The following is a 5412-nucleotide window of genomic DNA, read 5'->3' on the forward strand; positions in this document are numbered from 1 at the left end:
GCAGCTGTCTTTCACGGGCAGCTGAAATAATTCTCTCTCTCTTCCTTAGTGAGCTCACAGAGTCTATGAAGCAAAACTAGAATTTGTAAAGTGCTCTAATATCCTCTAAGGAGAGGTGCAAAATTGTACTACTACATTATGGCTCTCACCAGCACACAGAGTTCATTGTGTACGGAGAAGTGGAGGCACAGGAAAGAGCAGTCTGCCTGTTCTGCCAGTAGGAAACAGTTGCATGGTCCCACGATGGGAGTTTCTCTGAAGTGGCTACCAGCCAAAAGTATCCCTCCCATGGGAGACTTAGTAAATTGGAAGCACAGCACCACTCAGTACAGTGGCTGCTTGAAAAGACCCAAAATAATACTGTCCCCGCTTCCTTTTTCACCTTTATTGAAGAATTGGCAGAGGGACTATTTTAGGCAATATCACTGCACTCTATGTACATATCCTTGATCTGAAGTCAGTTTTACCTTCTCCTCAAAACAGGCTGGTGCGTTGTCCCAACAGAAAGCCAGTACTACTGGCTTCAGATGCCTAATATCTAATGTCTAGAATCATTTGAGGAAGGAAGAAGAAAAGTAGGGTGGGGGTAGAAGGCAGCAAAATGTGACAAAATGTTGGTGAGAGGGTAACATTGGGCAGGGGTTCCTAAACTTTTTCCCTGAGGCCCACCTGTGCTGCTTCAATAGGCATGGTGGCCCACTATTAATACGCATCCATCAGGAGAGGGGCCCCAGCGACGTGCACGGATATCTTGCCGCAGCAGGGACTAGGGCCAGCAAGAAGGCGAAGGGGTCAGCAGGTGCCACAGCCAGCCCCCACCAACACCCTCCACCTCAGCAGCCTGCTGAGTCCCTTGATCTGATCACCTGGCAGCCCTGCCTGTCACCTGCCCAGCACTCTGGCTGCCTTACAGACACCCACTCCCTGGGAATTAGGAAAGGGCTCGAGGGCTGCCAATGCCGGGCAGATGAAGGTTGCTCAGGCTGGGCCCCGCTGTTCCTTTGATGGTCCTGATTATGGCGTTGTAGTCTCCAGGCAGAAACAGAGGGGCATTTCCAAGCCCGGTCCCTGGGGCTGATACTCCGGGGGGCGCAATAGCCAGGGATCTTGGGGTGCGGCAAAGTGGGAATGGCCATAGGATTACCATATCCAAGTTCCCTAATAGAGGACACTGCCAGGGAAGGAGGGTAGGGGATACAGCTAGGGAGTATTGGATGGGTCTGTGTGTGTACTGAGAGGGGTATTTGGGGGTGCTGGAAGGGGTACCTGCAGCCTCATTCTCAAGGTGGGGGGCAGTGTTGCGCTCCCTGGCACAGTGGCAGGTGAAGGCTCGGGACAGTGCAAACCCATCAGTCAGTGTGTCTCTGCAGACCTCTCCCTCTCCCCAGGATAGGGAGCCAGTGCCACGCCCTGTCACCCCTCCCAGCCAGGCTCTGAGGCCCCACGACAGAGCAGGTGGCCCGAATGAGAGGTGCTTGTCAGTTCTGCTTATGGCAGCAAACCCTCCAGCCGCCCTGTGAGCCACCACTTCTCGGGGCTGCCCCTTTCTCCTCCTCTGCCCACCACCTGGCAGCTCTGCTTTGCCTTCTGCTGCCCACCAGGGGCACTGAGCTCCTCTGGCCCTGAGTCAACGTATACAGTTTGGGGCAGGGCAACACTCCCACATTCACCCTCACCTACTCTGCCCACGGCAGACCACGCAGGACTGTCATGGCCCACTGTCTGGGAACTCCTAGCCTAGGGAACCCAGACCTAACTACAGAGATCCATGCCTTCAGGACCACAAGGCTGGACTATTACAGCTCACCCTGTTAGGGACAAGCACCCCAAATCATGAAATCGCCAATTAGTTCAGAAGGCAGCAGACAATGTTCTGTTTAGTACTAACTGGCTATTCACGGAATAATGGGTAAAGGTCAAGGGTTGTTAATTTTATCAAGTCCCTCTATGGAGTTGGCCCATGACATTACAGAAAGCAACTATCCAACAACTGTCTTTCTTGGGAATTTAGAAGCTGAAGGTCATGAGAAACAAGGCTTTGGAACTCATTACCTGAGAAGGGGAGTGACCACAAAACTCATGGTTTTCAGAATAAAGTATAAAACTCACTTTGTTCAATGAACCTCTCTCACAGTTGCAACTAAACTCAACAAGGAACAAGAGGAGAAAGGCAGAAGAAGATAAATAAAAAAATCAATAGGTATTTGTTGTTATTTTCTTTAAAGCTGCATAGCTCCAACAACCATAGGGGAAGTAGGGAGCAAAGTTAGACCACTAGCATATTTCTTGTGAATTTTCTCTTGGGATGTTGTCAGATGGATATCATTATGAGAACCTAGACAGACAGAGATAAAACGGAGGCGGAAAAGAGGAAAAAAAGAACAGAAAAGACAGAGACATGCATGTGAAGCTGTCTTGAGTAGCTCACAAGTGTGAGTGAGTTCCAGCCTCAGAGCAGACTGTCAAGAAACAGGGCACAAACCCTACACTGATTGTGAATTCTACACTGAGATTTCATCAACCAAGTAACAAACAAACTCCTTAAGCACTATAGCAGCCTAAACATGGAGTCACAGACAGTCCCCTTTGGTACATTGGTCTCTTGCCAACCAAGCAAACTTGCCTTTGTGACAGATGGTCCCTTATACCAAAAATCACAATAATATTCAGGTTACTCCCAGTCCCAAAGGACCAGTCACTTACCTTTGGTGTGAGTTTTAAGCTGCAATTGACCTAGGGTAACACACATAGCCAATCCTATAATAAATTAAAGATTTAATAACTAAGAAAAAATAAGAGCTATTTACAAGGTTGAAGGAGGTAAATATACAGGGAGGTATAGCTCAGTAGTTTTGAGCATTGGCCTGCTAAACCCAAGGTTGTTAGCTCAATCCTTGAGGGGGCAATTTAGGGATCTGGGGCAAAAATCTGTCTGGGGATTGGCCCTGCTTTGAGCAGGAGATTGGACTAGATGATCTCCTGAGGTCCCTTCCAACCCTGATATTCTATGAAATGAGCTACAGTGTTAGGTTTCAAAAGTTAACAAAAACTGCTATATGATGTGTAAGCTTTTTATGTCCACTAGAGCTAAACCAAGCCAAGCAGCTTGGGGATCCCTTGCTTATGCTTAGAAATACTGCCCTCTCCAAATTCCAAGCAGCATAGTGATACACTTCTTTCTGGTCAGGGATTTTTATTCCATTCCCCCAGAGTACAAACTCATGGGACAAGTGTTTGTGCCAGTCTCCTCTTCATGGGTATGGGGAGGCAATTAACGAAGTCTTTGTCCTTTGATGTTTCGTAGTGCCTCATTTGGTTTCAATGGGCCTTCTTGTGTACAAGACCAGTACTTTACATTAATAAATGCTTCTTTCCTATTTGGGAAGTTACACAGTTACAGACGTTTACAATGCAAACACTCACCATAATTTTATACCATGGGAAATAGATGTTATAAATCAGATCAATACATGGAACATCTTACAAACATTTCATCAAGTCTAAACGCTAAATACATTCTTATAAATAGGGCTCCACCAAATTCACCATTTTAGTAAATTTCACGATCATAGGATTTTTAAAATCTTAAATTTCAGTTTCATATATTTAAATCTAAAATTTCAGTGTTGTAACCGTGAGGGTCCCAACCTAAAAGGGAATGAGTAAGGGGGTGGGGGGGGCTATTATAGGGGGATTGCAGTATTGCCACCCTTACTTCTGCATTGCTGCCGATGGCACCACTGCAGTCAGATCTGGGCTCCCAGCTAGCAATAGTGGAGCTTTCTGCAGCCAGTGAAGGTTCCTGGAGGTGGGTCTGACCAAGTCCCAGGAACAGCCCATGCAGGGGAAGAGGAAGTCCCATCACTCCCCAGTCTGGCCAGGACTAGCAGCTGGAGCCTGGTACATAGTAGAAGCCCCCAGCCCTACCCCTCCCTGGCTCCAGGCCCAGAACTTGGGGCTAAAGGGGCCTTGGGCTGTGTGCATATGAGTCTGTGAGGGTAACCATGGCGCTCCCCTGACCATGGCACCCTGGGCGGTCACCCACCCATAAGGCTAGCTCTTCCCCCCACCCCCAAAAGTCATGACCCCCCCACAGCAGGCCACCTTCTCTTCTGCACTGCCTTCAGAGCTGAGCATCCAACTAGCTGCCACCGCTCTCTGGCCACCCAGCTCTGAAGGCAGCACAGACGGGTGAGAATACTGCAACTTGCCTACACTAGCCAGATTTCATGGGGAAGACCAGATTTCACAGTCCATGATGCATTTTTCATGGTCGCAAATTTTGTATGACCCTACTTATAAACTTAAAATCTATTTTAACAATGCTAATACGGAGATGAGCCAGACTGGTTTCCAGCTACGCATTTGGCAGCATTCAGTGAGGCCGAGGCATGAGCTGGCACCTAGTCTGCCAGAGTCACAGCATGCACACGCAAAAGGAATCCTATCTGAGAGAGTACCTCATCAGATCAGAAGCACTGCCTTCTAGGAAAGGGGGACATTTTGGTCACATCTAGGAGGGGTGCTCAGGAGTGGTGCCCCACTGTTTTAGGCACCGTAAAAACAGACTAGAGAACAGCTCTTTACTTGCAGAGCTTACAATCTAAAGAAGATAAGACACAAAACTGATAACTCATCATCAGAAGCCCAGAACTACCAACTTACAATCCCTCCCAATTTCCCCCTCAAACAAACCACCCTTCTCGCTCCATTTCCCAAAGCCAAGATCTGTTGCTACAATTGCTCACAGAGTTCTCTTCCCAGTTTCCCTTCCCAAACAGCAGAACAGTGAGCCTCACTGTGGGAAGAAATAGGAAGGTTTTTTCTCCTCATTTTGTTTTTCAGAAACCTGTGAGGGGTGTGCTCAAGACCACTTTCCCTCCCAGTGGAGGGTTCAGGGTCCATGCTCGCCCCTAGAGGAGGGGGCCCACATGGCCTGGTGTCTGGCAGCAGCTTTGAGCCATTTCCCCTCTCCATGGAGGGGAAACACTGAATTTCACAATTCTGAAGCGGGAAAAAATAATGTGGTCATAACTTTTATTTTTTACCTCTATATTTCCTCTTTGGTATGACATAGTCCTAATTTCATACACTTTTGAAATGAACCCTTATTTAAAGCACTGGCAGATATACTCAGTAGAATTCAAATAGTGGTAATATTTATGACTTGTATTTACAGTATAATTTTTTGTTATTTTCAATTTAATGAAAAATGAATATTATTTAAAGTTAATTATATACTGTGGCTCATGAAATCTGGCAATGTCTCTTTAAGGAAGCCTTTTAAAAAGACTGAGTCCTCTTATGCAAGAATATTTTTAAGCTATCATGTTTAGGTTTATTCTAAAGTTAGACTCAAGCAATTTTAAAATGTTCACTTTCCCCAAGTTTACAGATGATACACGATGCATC

The sequence above is a fragment of the Chelonoidis abingdonii genome, chromosome 1, assembly GCF_003597395.2.
Source record: "Chelonoidis abingdonii isolate Lonesome George chromosome 1, CheloAbing_2.0, whole genome shotgun sequence".
NCBI lineage: Eukaryota > Metazoa > Chordata > Testudines > Testudinidae > Chelonoidis > Chelonoidis abingdonii.